This window comes from Protopterus annectens, chromosome 1.part2, assembly GCF_019279795.1.
Source record: "Protopterus annectens isolate FY-2018-M chromosome 1.part2, PAN1.0, whole genome shotgun sequence".
Taxonomy (NCBI): Eukaryota; Metazoa; Chordata; order Ceratodontiformes; family Protopteridae; genus Protopterus; species Protopterus annectens.
In genome coordinates, this window is record NC_056727.1 from 983,743,079 (window position 1) to 983,765,048 (window position 21,970).

The window sequence follows — 21,970 nt, forward strand, 5'->3', positions numbered from 1 at the left end:
ATCAAAGTGTACACACCCCTGTTGGACTGCCAGGTCTGTGTGCTGTATGGCAATGAGACCACATAAAGTCATGTCAAAATGTTTCTCACCTCAAATGTGACCCATAACCTGTACAATTCTATTGAAAAAGAAACAAAGCTGTTTTATGGAAGGTGAGCAACCATTGCCAAGTGAAGATGTGATATAACGTTAGAGTACAAACCTAGAGAAATGGATGCTGAAATCATCTCAGCAGGTGTTTACACAACATATCAGTGTAAGGATGTGCACACACATTCAACTGGCTTACTGTACTGAGTATTAATTCCCATATGTTTCCACAGGTCAGGTAGTTATGTTCCCTATTGAACTGAGAAGGCTATAGGACACATCACAGGTGGGGATTGTGTTAACATGTACTTTTGTGGGGTCATGTTCCAATTGCACAAGTACCATGCATTGTAACAGGGGTGTGTACACTTCATATCCACTGTAGCTATATGGAATCAGCATTACCTTACCTGTACCACCATCCTCCACCAACGATAAAGTAATCCCCCTTGGTGGACAGCACCAAGACATAAAGCACATAATAGGTTGCTATAGTGACTGTACAGTAAAACATAGGTGTAGACCACAACTTGAAAGCAAGTGCACCTCTATCTGAGCAAACATGTAGGTTCACAAGTGACTTCCTGTAAGGCTGACTATGACTAGAAATCAGACATATCGCCAAATGCAACCAAGTGTCCACATATGTACGGAGTCTCAGTGCCAGTAACACAAGTCAACCTGTACTGGGGGTAAAGCACACCTCATGACACATGCCAAGGATACAGGCAACCTGCATCAGACAGGATAGGTGGGAAGAGTGGCACCCTGTCCACAACATTAGTACAGGGGGATATGCACATCAATCACACTCCTGCCCACATCAGTGGTGAGCATGGACATAATGCCGACTGATGGCAACACCAGCAAGTCTCCATGGGGCATGAGAACATCACAGTTTGCCTCCTACATGAACACAGGCATGTGCTCACAGTTCCATCACACACTACAGTCAAACACACACATGCCACCATCCACATGGAAGATGGCCACTGTCATCCCTCTACACAGAAATGAATGGTGAATAGTGGATTATGCTATTACGTGTTCAACAATGGGGGAACTGGACAGGTCAGGGCCAGGAGTGTAATACAAGATGTCAAGGCCATGATAGCTTACAGTGTTATGGTATAGTTTGGATTATTTGCAAGTAATATCCACTGTTGATGTGCATGTGGACAACCATATGAGGTCCTGTGACCTTTTTTCCTGTTTATGTCTTCCAGGTACAATGTCCTAGGAATGTCTGCCCACATTCACAAACCTGGAAAATGATGCAATCATCCAATATCTCAGCATGCATCCTGCCATTCTATTCGGCCACAGGGCTCAGGATCTGCAGGAGAGGACAGCCCTGTGGAACAAGCTTGTCCACTGGGTAAACGATGTTGGCCTGCACAACCAAAATTATGATCAGGTGCAGTATTGCTGCACAGATCTGATCCGCCACTCCCGTCAGCATGCTGCTGCAGTTAGGAGGGACCAGCTAGCCACAGGTGAGGGTCATGCCATCCAGCCCCCACTGACACATGTTGAGGAGCTCCATGCCAGCCTTGGGGCACCTGCCCACCAGCCAAGCCAGAAGGCTGAAGCCAGCATTGTGGAGGTGGGTGCCACCCACACAATGGACAAGGAGCATGCAGGTAAGGTCCCAGGGCACATTACTAGACCACTGTTGCTTATCCATTTTTATCTGGAAAGTATCTGCATGTATATGTCAGATAAGATAGTCTGTTGCTGCAGTGTAGTAATGAACAGATATGCATAATCTCTAGTATTGTGGGTTTGTACTGTCAATGTGCTGAAATGCTACTCCACCCTGTACCAATGCCACATGTGTAACTACTGACATTACTTCTCTCACACAACTATTTAGGTCCCTCTGGTATACAACTGGGGCAGCAGCCTGTAGCTGGTGAGTATGGAGTTCTTTTATTCAGGTTTGCCAATACACTGGCCATGTTATGGCCATGCTATTTGCCATGCACACATTTAACACACCTACCCATAATGCATGCTGTACATGTTCACTTATTGTTGGTGTTAACTGAACTGCATCACAGTGGCCACCATGGTGGCATACCTGAAGGGTATGTAAGAGTCCTACAAATGGCCTACAGAAGGAACATGTCTGAAACATTACCCTTATACAGTGGCTACAACAGTTTATACACCACTATTACAATGGCAACTGTTCATGATAGAAACAACAGAAAACCACAATACCACATTCCACACCTTTTACAACCTACAATGTGATCCTAACATGAGCAATGAATGTGTAATATGGAATCCTATGTTATGACAACAAATACGGGGAATACATACCTTAAACACTGGAAGCATATGTGTGCACACACTCCAAATAACATATTGTGGAAGTGGTTTGTGATGTACTGACAGCATTCACTCTTTTTGAGTGCACACCTTCCATCAAGTACAGGGCCTCAATTTCACACCAAGTAATAGTCCGAGAAGTATGTCCATGACATTTTCCCACTCACCTGCAACAGAGGCAGCCATGGCTTGCACACATCTTACAAACCATGATATGGATCCCATATCCAAAAGGTAGCACTCAGGAGTGGGAAAAGTAGCCTTACCTCACCATTGCATATAACATGGCAAACAGTGCAGACAGTCATGTATGTGTGTATGAAGTATGGGACAACATTGATGTAGAAAATAAACAAGACGCTCATCCAAAACAGATGACAAAACATGTTGCAAACTGGTCATGGAGGCTGCCCAGAAACATGCAGCAACACTGAGGGACTTGCAGGAATGTCTAGCACGTACTGCCTGTGCAGTACCTGTGTCGACAATTGCCAGGATTCTGCATAAGTGTGGTCTATGGGTTAGGGTAATCAGATGGAAGAGTTGTCCCACATGATACATCATCCAGGGCTCTCTACAGGTAGCATAAGCATAATATCAAGTTTCCCAAAGGCATGTGTTGCAATGTGTAATGGTGTTATGAGACCAAGACTCAAACCTACAGACAGTATTCATAAAGATACGTGTGGTGCACGAGCAACACCTCACTCTATCTCAGGGCCACCATTCCCAATATTTAGCTTGCTGGTGCCAGTGTACACCTTTAGGTTTGCTGTTAATTAGCTGGAACTAGGATGGTAGACATGGTGTTTGGAATTTGGAACACTGTAAAATAACACTCATGTGTGGCCCATACTTGTCAAGTATCTGAAATAAGGCTGAGGATGGGGAGGGGTGTCAGCTTGAAACACAACAGTGAACTAAAGCATACATCCAAAGCTTGCTAAGAATGGCTGCATCTGAACACAGTGAAGGTTATGAATTGTACCAGACATAACCCTGACTCTACAACAATAGGGAAGCAACTGTGGGTCGTCCAAGTTCTGTGCACATGAGCTGACTTTGCAATCTGGCAGAGTTGGGGGACATTTGTAGGGCAGAGTGACAAAATAATGGTAAGTGAAGATGGGCCATGCTAGTATACCCCTTCCAGGAATAGTGACTGCTGAGGTTCACTTAACAGGTGCTTCAACAAACCATTGTGTTAAGGATGTGAACACTTATGAAACCACATATTGTATGCATCTCATTCAGCATCTGCACAACTAACAAGTGTTTCATACTGCCTTGGATTGCAGAGGTCATATGTCACATATCAGGTGTGTGTAATGTTGACAATTGTGGCTCCATTGCATATCATAGAAGAGGCTGGCATGTCAACAAGAGTGTGTACACTCCTCATATCCACATTAAGCTTTGAAGGTTGTCAGTGTAACCGGATTTTATTGCACATACATGCACTGCTGATGATGAGATCTGGAAATCAAAGGACAGGCATTAATTACTGACATCAGTTCTCATATCATCCCAGGTATGTGTCAGACAACACATAGGGGTTGTGAGCAACAGAGCAAACATAACGGTCACACATATACACACATTCAGCAATGGTGAGTACACTTGTGAGATATGGTGCACAGTACATGCCAGTGTGCTGTACAGGTGCACAGCAATACTGTCTACATGGGTGCAGTGTGTTCCAGGGGAAGGGGGATCACCTACTAACACAAGTCATGCATCACAGAGATGTATAATGTTGGTAACAAGGATTGAGTATGGCTGCAGTGCATTCTGTTGAGTGCCATATGTCATGCATGTTGACTGTTGGGTAATGAGAGGTCTGTGTAATATCTTTGTGCCATCTCACCTGTAAGTGTGTGTGTGTGTGTGTGTGTGTGTGTGTGTGTGTGTGTGTGTGTGTGTGTGTGTGTGTGTGTGTGTGTGTGTGTGTGTGTATGTGTGTGTGCAGAAGTAAACCATAGCGTACAGTTCTTAATTTACATTTCTTGTCTGCCCCTCACAGGTGGCGAGGTCTGTCAGGGACCCTCCTGCAGGCAAACTGATGTTGGTGTCCATACAGACTCTGACAATGATGATAGGCATATTGAGGCACAGGCAGGGTTGTCAGAGGCTGAAATTGTGCCATTTGTTGACATCCCACTGTTATCCACCCCATCCCCGCACATAGTCACAATGATCATACATACTACATCACCAGTGGCCATAGATGAGGGACAGTTGGTGGGGGGTGGCATGGGACAGGAAAGTGTGGTGACTATGACAAGTGTGTCTGTACACAACAGCCATTGCTGGATGACCACTGAGGTACCACACGGGCAGATGTACAGGGGTGCTCGCAGGAGGGCTGCTGGCCTTCATGCCCCTGGCAGAAGTGCCACAGCAGGTATCACAAGATGCATGTTATGGGCCATCATGGAGGCACAGGCATGTGTGGAACATTACACCAGAGATAGTCTGAGGCTCCAGAGGGCTATTCTTCCTGTTGTATGTGACAACATCTGTGATCTTGCAGGTGCCCACTGTTATTTTGCAGAGGTCATGGATAGATGGTTGGGTGAGATGGTGGGAATCCTCGACTGTGTGGTGTCTGTGGTAGAGCATGTGGTGGGAGTAGGGCATTGGCCACATGGACGTAGGTCAGCAGCACCAACAGGTGGAGGTCTACACTGATGTGCAACAACTCACGGCTGCTCCGGTAGTGGCAGTACCATCACCAGCACTGCATGGGGGTGCTGTCCACACCACAATGTAGCAGGCCACATGCACGTGGTCCTGTCCGGTCCCAACAGGGACGCAGATCCAGAGGACGTCAGGCCAGTTATTTTACATTAAGAAGATTTGTAATCTGCACTTGGGCTTCATGCCAGCTATTTTACATTAAGAAGGTTTGTAGTCTGCACTTTTCTGGGAGTAGAGGCTAGATTCTACCCTTCTGAGCAGGGAATTTCTGGTTAAAGGCTTATTATGCCTGCTTATTTGATCTGTTTCTTTCTGAAATTTGTGCGCCTTGTTTGTTGTAGCCCAGAAGTTAGTAGTTTATTGGCAATTTTGGGCTAATTTCTATCTGTTTCATTTCCCTGCTATAAAAAACGCATTTGCACAGTTTTGTGTGCCGGGCAGTGCCGGTTGGCTAGGGTTAAACTGTTCCCAGCTCCACAGAGTCTGCTCTTCAATTTTTCCCCTTGGAACTAGACAAACTTTCAACTTAAGCACTCAAACCATTCATTTCACAGCCCAGCACTTGCTCAAAACTCATAGCAAGCACTAATTAACCCTAGCACTAGACCCCCTATACTGTCCAGAAGGACAAGGCTCTCTATTCGTCCCTACCAGCTAATCAGTAAAACAGCTCACTTTACCTATTCAGGCATGTGCAAAGGGCAGTTTCAAGTGTACTCTCCAGTCCAACTGGTGAATCTGGGCATTTTGAGGCAAAGTTACAACTGCCTCATGTACACAGACAACCCTCTCCTCCTACCACCAAACACTAACATATGCTAGAGATGCAATTACACAGCCAAACTGGAGGCAAAGCTCTCTCAACCCAAGACTGGAAATGACAGTCAAGAGGAGAAGGCAAATACTTGCAGCACACCACCAGTCTCACATAGACCTACTAAACCAACACCAGCAAATAACACACATAAATACATGAAAACATACTCGGAGGCTCTAAATAGAAATCTGCAAAAGCAACAGAGACCTTCAAATCAGACACTCAAGCAACTTCCACACCCCATCACAAACCATGAAACACATACTTCACATAATCAGTGTGCCACCAATCACATCCCTTAAGGCACAATAACATGCCCAACACACTAGTAATAGGTGACTCTATAGTCAGGCACACTGATGTCCCACTAACTAGGCTGGACAAGGAGAAGGTTACAGTTAGCTGCCTGTCAGGTGCCAGAATCTGCCACATAACACAAGCACTCAGGTCACTCCAGAACAAGTACAAATAAGACTCTGTCATTGTACATGTTGGTGTGAATGACCTGAGAGGTACCTCCCTGGACTACATGAAAAGAGACATGGAAGAGCTCTCTGATCACATAACCCAGGCTGGTATGACCCTGATCCCGAGTAGCATCCTGCCCTCACCAAGAATGATGCCACAGTATAAAGAAAAATAATCAATTTCAACAATTGGCTAAGTTTCTGGTGTCATACAAAGGGGATCCAGTATCTGTCCACCTGGGATGACATGCTCGATAAGCCAGGCTGGCTTGCACCTGTCACCCTTAGGCTTTTGAATACTGGCCAAGGCTTTTGCCACCCCTATAGTGCCTTTTTAGGCAAGGCTCAAAAGACAAACCCACCACTGTAAACAGCACAAGTAACCAAAACCTGAGGGTAATACTACTCAACTCCAGAAGTCTAAACTTCAAAATGCATGCACTCGAGGCACTCCTCAGTATGGAGAACACTGATATCTGTGCAGTAACAGAAAACTGGTTTCAGGCTCCAGACAGCACACCAGCACTACCAGGCTATAACTCATACCATACTTTTCGGCTACAGAACCCGGACCAAAACACAAAAGGTGGGTGTGTATCCATATTCATCAAGGATACTCACACCTCCAGGTTAGTGGCATAGCACAATGCCTCAGAGATCATCCATGTGCAACTAACAACAGGCAAAACAGCAGTTCAAATTGTAGCTTGCTACAGATCACCCACCATGACCCACAACCCCCATTCCACGTTTCTGGAGACACAGGAAAATATGAAGGTCCTACCAAACACCCTAATATTGGGTGATTTCAATTACCCAAATATTAACTGGAAGAACTACTCAAGTACTAACTCCCTTGCCCAATACTTCCTAGAATTTATAAATTCGAATGCCCTGGATCAACTAGTCAACACCACCACCCACCAGAGGTGACAACATATTGGACCTGGTCATCACCAACATGGGCGACCGGTGTTCTACACCAGAGTTCAAACCCTCGCTGGTTAGATCAGACCATAGACTAATCACTTTGGATATCCATATTCTGCAACCACCCCCAATTCAAGGAAACCACCATGAAAAAAATTTCAAAAGCAAACTTCACTTTACTTAAGACCGAGGTGGAAAGGTTCACAGCCCCCATGCTAAAGGAGAATGCTGTCCAAGCTGCTGAATCCCTTACAAAGGCACTCTATGAGCACCTGCAAGAATGCATGGATCATGCTATCCCAAGCAAAACCAAGACTCACTCCTTCAAGAAAAGGAAACCAGTCTGATGGACCCCGGACATAAACAAGCTATATAAGAGAAGGAGGAAAGTAGTGCAGAAAAGAGTAAAATCCCAAGAAGGAAAGACATCCCTGATCAGTATCATCAAGAAACTGTGATCCCTCATAAAATCATCCAAGGTTAGCTTTGAAAGAATAATTGCCAAGGACTCCAAAGATAACCACAAAGCATTCTTTAGCTATGTCAAGAACCTAAGTGGAAACTCTCAGATCTACTCTGAGTTATTGCAGAATGGCACAAAATACACGGAACCGACTGATATTGCCAATATTCTGGCATACAGGTTTAGTGCAAACTTTACCCCCCTCTCACCCCCTAAAGGGCCCATAACCATACCAGAAGAATGTAGTGCTAGGCAATCATTGTCACACAGGTTAAAACAGCCTATCCAAAGCCAGAAATACAGCTTCAATGGGACCAGGCAGTGTCCCAGGCTGTGTCTTAGATGAGCTCCAAAATGAACAAACCCCTCACTTAAACACACTGTTCAAACTCAGCCTCTCTACAGGCTACATACCCATGGAGTGGTGCACAGCAACAGTTATCCCACTCCACAAAGATGGAGCCACAATGGACCCCGGGAACCATCACCCTATACGCCTGATTAGCCTGGTCTGCAAGGCTATGGAATGCATCATCATGGAATTCATTAACCGAGACAGTGGGAACCTTCAGACATTGGACCCTACCCAGTTTGGCTTTGTTAAGGGCAGATCATGCCTCCTAAACCTGGTGGACTTCTTTGAGACAGTTACCAAGGCTTTAGATGAGGAAAAGGAGGTCCACACAGCCTACCTAGACCTCGCAAAGGCTTTTGACACCATTCCCCATTGTGGTATTATAGACAAGCTCACCAGCCTGAACATAAACCCCTACGTCATGAGATGGGTTGCCAATTGGCTCACAGATAGAACCCACACAGTGAGAGTTGCAGGCTCTAGGTCCAACTCTAAACCAGTCACAAGTGGCATCCCCCAGGGCTCAGTCCTGGGACCCCTCCTGTTTGGTACATACTTCTCAGAGGTACAAGCAAGCACAGGAGGACTATGGCTGACCAAGTTTGCAGACGACTGCAAACTGGGGGCCATAATGTACTCTCCAGCTGATACAGACATCCTCCAGAAGGGTCTCACTGAGATGGATACCTGGTGTCAAAATCATGGCCTCAAGCTAAATGCCAAAAAGTGCATAGTCATCCCCTTTGGAAAAAACAAAGTACCCGCGAACTACCACATATGTGGTAGTCCCCTAAATACAGAAAATGTAATAAGGGATCTGGGGACCCAAGTAGACAGTAATCGCTCCTTTGATAATCATATTGCCAAGGTGGTTAGAAAATCCTTCTATGTGGCCCACCTAATCACAAAAAGATTCGCATCTAGAACAAAAGAGGTTATTGTGCCCCTCTACTCATCACTCATCAGACCCATCATAGAGTACAATGCCCCATTTTGGATGAACCTTATAAGACACCTGCAACAGCTGGAAAGACCACAGAAGTACCTCACCAAGAGGATTACTGGCCTCAAACATATGCCCTATGCAGCCCAACTGAAGAAACTCCAGCTGTACTTGGTTGCATACCGCTTACTCAGAGGTGATCTCTGCCTGACATACAAGGCCATGTCCAACCCAGAATTGATGGACATGCTCCACCTAAAAAAAAAAAAAACAAATCCCCAAGAGCCACATGCTCTAGGGATCTAAACCTCACCACAATGATAAATAGGATGTGCTGGAGGGATAGATTACTGTCCCAGAGACTCCCTATGCTTTGGAACAGGATTCCAATCTATATTAGGCAGAGCCCCTCACTAACACTCTTCAAGAGAAACCTTGATGAGTGGATGGGAAACAGAAAATTTACCCTGGGGATCACTGCAGTGGCTCTGCTGGACAGAGGCACAGGGAACTAATGGCTCTGCTGGACCAAGGCACAGGGAACTAATCTAAGGGGGCGGCGGAAGTCAACACATTCTGTCTAGGCTTATAGATGCCCTCGGGCAGATAGTCTAATACTTACCTATGGACCTATGAACCTAATTGTCATCATCAGGGGGGAGTACCATATCTGGGCTTCTGCCTGGTAGTGCCAGTGCAACCCCTGGCAGGCACAGTTCCCGTATCCATGGTCTGACACAGTGAACTGTACATCCTGCCATGTATGGTCTGCAGCTGTCCGACAAACTCCTGTATAGGGCAGTCACATGGCAGAAATGTGTGCATACATACACACACACACACACATCACCAGCACAGCTAGGGCACATCCATACCTACACATACCACATCTGCACAGCCCATTTAATGAAGAACCACTTAACCCACACACATGATGTCAACCAAACAGCTCAGCCTATGCCTCTGGCAAACCCACAACACACCCTGTGCATATGATGATACCTGTGCCACATCCCTGTCATCCATACTGTCAATGCAGGGACATGATAATATGGTTCTGATGCACAGGGTGAATGTACTAAGGTTTAGCAATGTAATGCTGTTTAACATTTTTTCAGCTTGAATGATTAATGCCTACACATCAGGGTATGTAACTGTCCAGCCATGATGCATTATAACTGTTATTAATACCGACTGATTGTGGTCTCCATAATGTATTCTGTTGTGTTCTAGGTGTCAGTCAGCAGGATGTTGGTCTGCTGTCCTTTTCTACAAGGATGTGGCACTGTGGTGACACATTGACTGTGTCATATCCCGGGTACAGCTGAACACAAGTTACAGGTCTGTATAAAAGTTACTGCATGTATGATAGGTCTGAGGGGTGTATACAGGTGAGTGCATGGTGGCTGATATAAGCAGCTCTTCTACAGTGGACAATGGTAAGTGTACTGGGTGGCACACACCAAATGTTTGTGAATAACACACAGAGGGTTTAGTGTTGATGCACTACACAGAGGATACTGTTCACATGGATGTACTTAATTTTGCAGTGAACTCATTTTGGCCTATGTAATTCCACCAAGACCAAATTGCCAAAACATCACATCAATAAATAATCAGTCTGCCAGTTTAATATCATTGACAAAGGTACTGGCAGGGTATATGTCCTCTTCCCCAATGTAGTGCAATCCTGGAGTTGGTAAACATAGGTGTGCTGGCGTGGGTGGCACAGCCCCCTACTTTGGAGGGTGTGGTGTGGCGTAGAGCCACACATGGTGTGATTAAGAACTACTTAGCCATGTTAACATAACCATACAGTATAACAGCACACTAAGCGGGGGATACGCACAACTATAAACCCAATGGGGGTGGCTGTGCCCACAACAACCACAGCCAACTATATATACCAACTCCAGTACTGTTGTACAGCTGTACAGTGGGGAAGAGGGCATTTACACATCCACTACTAGTTTTGATGGAATGAATTTCCACAAGATGATTGCTTTGAAATGTTACCTTTTGACAGTTAGTTCTCAGACAAATGATCTTCTGGGACCTATATTTTCTGCAAACTGAAGTATATACCTTCACTTACACACACTTACTTGGCAACACTGAGAGTAGAACCCCTACCTAGGTACTTATTGCTACTAATGTGTTTGGCCTTAATTGCACACACCACAGAGCTTTTAGGGTGAGGTGTGTCCTGAGTTTCCTGTTAAGTGAAGAACATCACCAGGCCTTGTACAGTATGGTAATGGAGGATGTACTGGGTGTTAATGAACAATACATAGTATGACATACTGTCTTATACACATTGACAAACACATACAGTCATAGACACATTTGACAGACCTGGGTTTAGCAGTGCTAACTACCTTGTCAGTGAGTCCATACTGTTACAGAGTTTTTGCACACAGCACATACATCATTGGGCTGGATAGTGTAATCATTTACTTGTATGATTGATGGTGACAGCGTTCCTCATACAGTGGACATTGGGACATGTACTGGGAGTACCATGGTGTAAAGACAGTATATACAGCACCCACACCTCACATTAGATATTGTACTCACTGAAACCCATGATAATGCTCTGACATACATACAATCACACATTGACCAGGACTGCAATACAAACCTTTGTCTATCTAATCAGTGCTACTACAGGGATATGCATTTATTGCACATGCCACAGGGATAGTAGGGTGACAGTTTGTCATGGCTCTCCTAATGTCAGCAACATTACCATCCCTTATAATGTATGGCAAGGTTTATTGTATTTGGAGAATGTGGCCTCAGAATACTGTCTCCTACAAATATGCACACTCACACACAATTGCACACACACACACACACACACACACACACACACACACACACACACACACACACACATTTTCCAGGACTCAGAGGGTAACCCACGCCTATCTACCCATTTGTAGTACAGTGTTATGCTGGTACTACAAGCTCCAGGTAGTCCATACGGTGAAGAGTGGAACAAGGTACATTTAATGTCAATCACAGCAGCATCCATTTCTAAGTATAGCAGTAGAGGGTGTAGTGGGTGAGAAGGCCCTCAGAGTATTTTCAAATACAAGTTTACAAACACACAGACACTGCTATTCTCAGTAATGCACACTGAAACATTTGTCAGTACTGAGGTCCATAAGTGCAGGTGTACCAGGTTAATGTCCATGGAGAGATGAGAAGAGTAGGGCATGTGGGTACACTGGTATCATGCCACCTGACATATGTCAGCAGGCCATCTATCAACTGATGCCACTTGAGTGATCCCCAGGGTGACAGTTAAATTCAACATCCAATCATCTGGTTTTCTCTTGCAGAGGGCCAGTGAGGTGCTCCAATTGACATGTATCCAACATATATTGCATAACATGGCCAGTGTCTGGGTTAGAGACCTGTACTCAAGCATGTTCTGTTGACTGTGGTAGTCTGGTTGCGGTATCCATGGCATGTGGTGCATACAGGGTGCAGTTTCCTAGCTGTGGCAGCTGGGAAGACATGTCAGTGTCAGTCAATCAGAGATTGCCTGTAAGCAGCCAAGATGGATACCTGACATCTGCACATCTGTACAGAGGACAGACAGGAATTAGCTAGCCAACAGTTTATGCATTAGGATGAATGTTTTGACAGATAGACATATGACACTGATAGGTATGCCATTACTACATGACAGCAGTCCTCAATGACATGTCCTAAATACATAGTAGTCTACAGTTAATATCAACATATCAGATCAATATCCAATAGGAGATACTTAAAACATACAGTTCAAACAACAAGAGCATGATAGTCAGTACTCAGAGTCCAACTTTGCATGCAGGGGTGTATGGTTCCAGTACTACAATCTGCAATCTACTCTTATTTGGAAAAGCACTGTTAAAAATAGTAATGTAATGATACAATACATGCAAGTGTGACTGCCTATAACCTGGGATACTACCCATGTATAAAACACATACAAAGAGAAAAGATTGTGGAACTAGCCATGTATATTCAGGTGTCCCATACAGTATACTCACACCCCTTGCTACTGTAATGACAAAACATAGAAGCATGTTATGTACATGGAATTAAATACACTTATTAAAGATTTCATTACACTGCTATTTTATCAGACTGGAATGTGATCACTGGTTACCAGGGCCGAGATATGCTTAGCAGGTGCAAGCATTGCTTAAATTTAAAAGCTGAGCAGATTTGCACGCTGGTAAGCGAAGCCTACATGATGTAAGTTCCTTTTTGTTTAACCATACTTTAGCAACGCTTACAGTCGTGCACACCCACCCAAACCCGCTAAAAGCTGCACAGAACTGACTTAACCACTCTGTATCCAACAGTTCTTGTTCTGCCTAGCAACAAAATAAACAGCCCTTGAACCCAGGACCATCTTGACTCTAGTCACAGCACTTAACCACTAAGCCATCTGAGCTGCAAAAATGTCTCTTGCATTTTAAAATATATCATTCAGTACACATACTGAATAGTAGTGAACAACTGCTTTGACTACTACAATGGTTTACTACTTGTTAGAGAAAATAGTGTTGAATCAGTCATGTTTTTATATCTAAATATACACATATCAGATAAATATGGTGGGCTACATCTGAGAAGGTGTACAAAACACTCATGTTTATACATAAGGATATGAATATATATGGATCTAGGATGTTTGATCAAAAGATCAAACATCCAAATCCATTTAGGGCGAGCATACTTACGGGAAAGTGCTTTTCACCGAAGAAGCAATTCCCTTTTCCCCCCACTGTAGTGCGGTCTTGGAGGGAGAATCTTAAAGTAGGGGAGGTGTGGGGGTGGGGGGGGGTGAAGCAGAAATGTAAATATAGTGGGTTTTTTTATTAACACGCTTTAACGAAAGTGCTTTTTCGATGAAAGCACTTTCGTTAAAGTGTGTTTGGTGGTTATGGATTCAGACATTTGATCTTTTGATCAAACATCCTAGATCCATATATATCCACATATGTAGAGTATATATACATATACATGTACATATACATGTACATACAGACACACACATTATACATATATATATATATATATATATATATATATATATATAGAGAGAGAGATCTCTCTCTCTCTCTCTCTCTCTCTCTATATATATATATATATATATATATATATATTTGCTGATGGGTCTATGTAAATGGTCCACACCTTGGTACTATGGTGGCTGAGAATCCCCTTCTTGTACATATATCGATGTAACAGAATGGCCATATCCTGCCTTGGCCAAACCGCTCAGCTGTACAGATTCACCCAGGTTAGCCAGAGGCAGGGCTCATATATCTGGACAGTTCCCCTTCACATTGTGGTTTACGAGCAAGTTTGTAACCACCCATTACTGGGTTTGCAGGCAGGAGTAGTATGGGGACACTTCAGAGTTTCAGACTTCACACACTCCATGACATCCATGCTTCTATACCCTCCACTCTGTTATTCTATCCTCTTCCTAACATTATGCGAGTGATATCTGTGAAGTATCCCTATAATTGGCCCTTCATCCCAGCAGTATTTAGGGTTTGTTCCACAGTTCATGCAGTAGAACATGGTGGGCATGCTACTGGGATTTGTCAACATGGCCTTGTATTTCTGTTCTGTTGAATGTGTTATGTTGTTAGTTGGGACCCCATGAGATACCATAAATTGGCACTACGGGTGAGGCACAGGCCTTTGACAGAGAAATATAGGCCATTTGGTAGTGATTCAGGCCATCTGTAGCAGGCTAGTGCATTCTGTCACTCCTACATTCCCAGGCTATGAGCCAATAGATTCCCCTGGGGTGACAGGATAAGGGTGCAAGGTGTTAATGGCAATAGTTCTTGTCCATATTAATCCATTTTTTCTGGATGTAGGCAGGGTTCTGCTTACATCTAGGGACACACCTGCATGGGACACCTCTTTAGCATGCTGCATTCTGTGGGTATTCCCATACAGAAGTGGGGTCATACTGTACTCATTCCCAACAGCAAGGATATGACCTGTGATAAACCTGTGACTGATGGTGGGGTGAGCTGAGTGCATGTATGATATGGAAGCTACTTTCAGCTGACTCACAGATATATATGGGACATTCCCCTTATGCTGCCTTGCGCAGGGACATAGGTAGTCTCTCATTACTTCATAACTGTGCCTTTTGTGGTCTGCCAGTGATTGACCAGACTACATCAGTATTCCATACTACACAGACAACTAATGTGCTGCTAACTTGTATCTACAATTCCAGCGTTGTGTGCAGCTGACAGTTACATTTTATGTACTCTGTCTAGGGTACTTCCACCTGTGTACTGTGTGAATGTATGGGCCCACATTCATGGCATGTCCATCTTTCAGACAGTGACAGATATTGACATCTGGACACTGAGTATGAGAAGCATTGTGGTTGGCACTGCAGTTGTCGGAACATGGCCCTGTCATCCACAGTACTGCCCATAGGCCACCGAGACACAACCTTCCATGCCTACATGCTGACCACTTCCAGACAATATTGAACACACAACAACCTAACACATGGACCCCTGCATATTGTACACATGCAACAATCTATCCTGTAGATTGGGCCAGCTCGGGTAATCTGTGCTCCACTTTTATTACACCTCACGCTTGCATGTTACTGAATTTCTACATAGGATTGTAGGGGGGGCACACCTGATGACTTTAAACATTTGCTATGACTGTACTGATATTTCAGGTACTCTGTTGGCTTCCATTTCATTTTGGATTCTTACCTAGCATGCAGACTGGAGGCATATCAGCAGAGTACAGATATTAGGTTTTATTGACCTACATTTCAGTTTCAGACTTCTTACCCTTCAGAACTAACATACAACTGCCAGACCTGTTGTAATCTGTCTGTGTAGGTCTCGAGGGGGGGCTGATAACCATTGCCATCAATTGGAGGCCTTAGCCCAGCCTTTCTTTATGGTCATCTACACCTGTCCTGCTGGCTGAGGCTGGTGTTGGGTATGTGAGCCTCACTGACATGCATGTGTGTGTCCTATGGAGACACATTTGGGCCACTGCCTAGTATACTGACACCAGTATTTGTTATGGATTTTCTGCTGCCCATATAGGTGTCCACTATCTGCTGCCATCCCATTCAGCCACCCGATTCCCTTGCATGCTCATGTCCATACCACAGATACAACTATCAGAACATACTAATCCAATTAGCAATTGATAGGAAGAGTGACTTACCTTGTGGCTGTGCCAGTATTGAGGATGGTGCTGGAGAGCTAACTATATCTGATCCACATAGTACACTCCCTATACATGGTAAAGCACAGGTAGTGTCGTGTTTGGCATCCCTTTTACTGTATGTGTGAGTCAGAGAGAGGGGTCATTCCCTGGGTCCCTACCATGTCAGTGTAGGTATTATGCATTGCCTCTTTGCCAAGGCCTGGGCATAATGGGCATGCCTCCTTCTGCCTACATGGGCAGGCTCAGGTAGTTCATCCTCCAAGTCCCTCTGTGCCTGTGATGACCTTGGCAATGGTGGGGGACTGTGTGCCCTTGCCCTGTGCTGTTCTTGCTGCAGCTATTTCCACAGGATCATATTGTGTAGCATGGCAGATACTATGAACATTTGTGTACATGTAGCTGGAGAGTACTGCGAGGCTACACCGGATATGTCCAGGCAGTGGAACCATGACTTGAACATCCCAAACACACACCCTGTTATCATTCTGATTTGTGCTTGTGCCTCATTATGAAGTTCTTGTTCAGGTGTGTGTGTGCATTTCTGATGGATGTCATCAGCCATGGCTCCAGTGCGTAGCCAGCATCCCTCACTAGGTGACCTTATGGGATGTCCCCACTGGCAAATGACTGGTATAGCTGTTTCATATGCCAGATGTGGGAGTCGTGATAGCTTCCAGGGCTACAAGCACACACATTCAAGATAATGCCCTGGGTATCGCACACAACCTGGCAGTTGATAGAGGGGAAGCCCTTGTGGTTTATGTAGACCCTACCCTGCGTGCCAGGTGGTGCTTTGATGTGTATGTGCATGCAGACTATAGCACCCACTTCCTCAGGGTATTCTGCTATTTGGTGGAAGAGATGCATATTGCTGGTCAACACCTCATGGATGTTGAGGAAATATATGTGCTCACCAGCATGTGCTGACATGGCATCCAGGAACTGGTGGAGTACCCTGGATGCTGATGCTTGTGAGATCCCCATGATATCCCCAGTTGCCCTTTGGAAGGTAACTGTAGCTAGTATACTTAAGCCTACACATACCTTGGTATCCACTGGGAAGGGTTCCCCTCTGTTGGATCTGGGTGTGTGAGGTGTGGCTGGCACAGCTCTACAATTTTCTGTAGAATGTCCCTGTCCACCCTATAGCACTCCACTATCTCCAGCTCATGTAGCCCTGGTAGGTTACCCTGGGTCTGTACACTCTTCTCCTTCTCATCACTGTGGGTTGGTCATCAGCATTCACATCTTCACCACCCTCAGCCTCTTGCACATATTGATGGATGAGAGTGTCAGCAGTCCCTAACATTTTGTTAGTTTTGTCAGGTAAAATTTCCCTGTCTGTGTACACCGGTGGTATAGAGTTTATGGGAAAAAAACAGACTGGAAGGTGTTTGCATAGTTTATAGTAGTGTGCTAGGCTGTTCCATGAGTAATTGGCTGATTCTGATACATTTCACTTGCCAGTTATGCTAGTTTTCCTTGATTGCCTTCCTACTGCTGTTTTCCCTTCCCATTGCCTTCCTGTTTAAGCCCCCGGGGTGTTCCGTGCATACCCAGTGCTCAGATGTGAACAGAGCTGCTATTTCCTGTGTTTTTTTTTTGTTTAAAACCCAGTTCACAGCGCGCACACCCATTTAGGCAATGTAAACACTGCTAGGCAGCTTCAGACACACCCCCTTATTTAGCTCTACTTAGCTAAGGGCAAACACGGGCCACACACTGGTACAACTGTCACATCTGTTTACCCTAACCCATAGGCCACGTGCCTGCAGAGTCTATACAATTGCTGACATGGGTACTGCACAGCCAGTACTTGCTGGACATTCCTGCTACCCCCCTCAGTGTTGTGGCATGTTAATGGCCAGCCCACATGACCAGTTTGTTACATGTGACAGCATTTGTCTTGGGTGGCCATGTGTTTATGTTCTACATCATGCCTGTCCCATACATACTTGCCACATACATGACTGTCTGCACTGTTTGCCATAACATATGCAATGGTGAGGTATGGCTACATGTGCAGGTCATGGGTGCTACCTGTTGGGTATGGGGCCCATGCCATGTCATGTACGATGTGTGCAAGCCATGCCTGCCTCTGTTGCAGGTAAGTGTGCACATTTGATGACCAGATGTCTTGGACAGTTGACCACTATGTGGTGTGTCATTGGGACATGTACTTGCTGAACGGTGCATTTCCATGACAAATGCATGCAGGCAATACCTCAACAGCTGCCTCCACTATATTTTCTCTGGAGTGTGTGCACACATATGCTACCAGTGTTTGTGAAGGTATGTATTTACCATATTTGCTGCCAAAACCTATGGTTCCATATTACACACTCAGAGCTCATGTCGGGACCACATTTCAGGTGTTAAGGGTTGTGGACCACCGTATTATGATATGCCATAGTGTTGCTCTGTAACAGTTGCCATTGTAATACTGGTATATACACTGTTGTAGCACTGTATAAGGGTGATGTTTCATACATGTCCCTACTGTAGGTCATGTATCCCATCATTATGGTCATCCCTGTGGACACATTTCACAATGACAGGATGTTAGTTATCTTGCAGGTGTCTGACATACCCTTCAGATACCCCATCATGGTCACCACTGTGATGCAGTGCAGTTAACAGCAACAATACATGAACATGTATGGCATGCATTATGGGTAGGTGTGTTAGATGTGTGCATGGAATATACCATAGCTGTTACATGCCTGGTGTATTGGCAAGCATGAACATAAACCATACTCACCAGCTACAGGCTGCTGCTTTAGTGGTATACCAGAGGGACCTACATAAGAGTGTGAGAGATGTGATGTAAGTGGCCACAGCTGTGGCATTGCTACAGGGTGGGTGCAGCATTACCGTTCATCAACAGTACAAGTCCACAATACTACAGCTTATGCACATCTGTTTATTACTACTATGCAGCAACAGACTATATATATGACATCTCACATATGCATGATCTACCTGTACAGATGCGGATGCATACATAACAGTGGTCTACTGATGTGCCCTGTGGTCTTACCTGCATGCTCCTAAGCTGGTGTGTGGGTAGCACCCACCTCTACAATGGTCTCCACCACTTGGGTGTGCAGGCAGGCAGGTGCCACGAGGAGCTCCTCAATATGTGTCGGGGGATGGATGGCATGACCCCCCCCTGTTGCGAGGTGATCCCCCTGGACTGCAGCAGCATGCCGACGGGCATTGCGAAGCAGGTCAGTACAATGATGCTGGACCTGCTCATAACTGCGATTATGCAGGCCACATCATTGACCCTGTGGACTAGATCATTCCACAAGGCGGTCTGCTCCTGCTGCTCATGGGCTGTCCTGCCAAATAGAACCGGATAGTGCTGTATAAGGTGGTTCACAATTACCTCATTTTTCTGCCACTGAATACCCTGTAAACGGCCATGGGACATGTTGCCTGAAAGACATAAAGATGGAAACAGATTTGAGCAACTCATACACCAAGTTTACCATAGTTCTTAATGCACATCTCTGTCTCCCCCCCTCTATATCAGTGACAACAAACTGTTCACACAAAACAATAGGTATGGCTACAGCCTACCTACCACTGGGACATATACTGTATTGTACCACGTTTTGTGCAATGTGTTTATAGCCATATTCCCTGTGGGGACACTATCATTGCTGGCCTGTTAAAGACCATTTCACCTGCATGCCATTGACAGGGCCACTGTGGTTCCATATATGCATGTGGTATGCTTGCTATGTGATTGCTGCACATCTGTCATTCTGTGTTATTGGGGATATCTATGCATGCTGTTGGACATGTTCTGGGATTGTGTGGACTATTACTACCCACATATGTTCTATAATATTGACACAATAACATGTTTAGGGAATAGTTGCCAGCAGAACCACCTATCCCACCTCATCTGACCATGTTACCAGGCTACATCACATGTGGGACCCACCCTGGGGCCTCCTCATCTACTGGTCCAGCACTACCTTCAGGTGGAACCACCTCAGGGGATGGTGATTCCCCCCCCGGGGGCACACACAGACATGATCCTGTCACCCAAGGTCAGGTCCAGGGTCTGTTCCATAGGGGGCTCCACAGAAACTTGTGGGAAGTGCTACAGCACCTTGAGGCCTCCAGTCCACAATCACAGGGTTCACATGCTCCTCCTTCTCAGCCTCCAGGCCCAGCACCTTCAGGGCCTTGAAACTGCTGTTCTGACTAGCAATGGGTGGGGGCCTTGTTCCCATTGTTTCCATATGAGGGCTCATGGGGCTTCCACATCGCAGACCACACACACAATCCAGGGCATTTACCCACCGCATGTGTCATATACCACCCCTGTAGTCTGTCCTCTATATCTACAAACCCAAACCACCTCCACAAATATACCTGCTATCCTTCCCCATATTCCCATTCCCCACTTCACAGAAAAGGGCAAAGTGGTCCCAATAAGGGGTTCACATGTGACATAACCATCCATGTTGCACTCACTTACAGCTGTATATATCTCTGTGTATTGCTATGTCTGCTGTTCCCTTATACGTAGCATGCAGCACTGTGGTGGTAATATAGGGGACATGTATTTACATACATATGTGTGTGTGTTTGTATATATGTAGACATACACACACACACACACACACACACACACACACACACACATATATATATATATATATATATATGTCTACATATATATATATATATACATATGTATATATATATATATATATATATATATATATATATATATATATATATATATATATATATATATGTATATAAACACACATACATACCTATATGGGGTACATTCAGACATCAGGTCCACAGTCTCTAACTCTCCTTCCTGCACAGCTGCACTGTTCTGCCTTGCTACAACACAGACACGTGCTACATATGGACACAGCCTAACATTAGGGGGGTATATATAGGGCCAGATTTCAGGTAGGCCTATTACGGCATTTTAGCATTCTACAATACATGTTAACCTGAGTGTCCTGCAAGTGGTGGGCTCTGGAACCCACTTGTCCATGATTATGGCCTTATTTCCACCACCAGCTATTGGCCACAGTAATATACATCCTTTCCATTACACAACACACACTATGTTAGCTTACATCTTGTCAGTCAGTGCTGCTCTGCACAGTTGACGGGTATGGCCCACTACCCACAGGGATAGACTATTGTCCATAGCAGTTGTTCAGCTGAACATCATTACAACAACACCTGATGGCACATATATATCATTCAACATCATCTATCCCAGTATTACGGTCCAAGTACTACAGTCAATTACATGCATATATACTTCACTTACCTGCTGTGGGAATGAGGTCTGTTTTGTTTCTCTCTCTCTCGTAAATGGATTGAGCTGCCTAGAATAGATTGCAGCATGGCTTTAGTAGGTGATGCACATGATCAGGTGATGGCCTCTGCACCAGTCAGTGTCCTCCACTTGCTACCTGCATGCAGCATGCTGTGTAGTACTTCCAATTACCACTGTCATGGCAACCCACTACTATAAATCCCTACATCATGTGGGTGCGGTCACTTTACCTTTCCTGTATGGTAGGCATCCTTCCTGTGTGGGCAGCAGTGTTACAGACAGCAGGTAGCA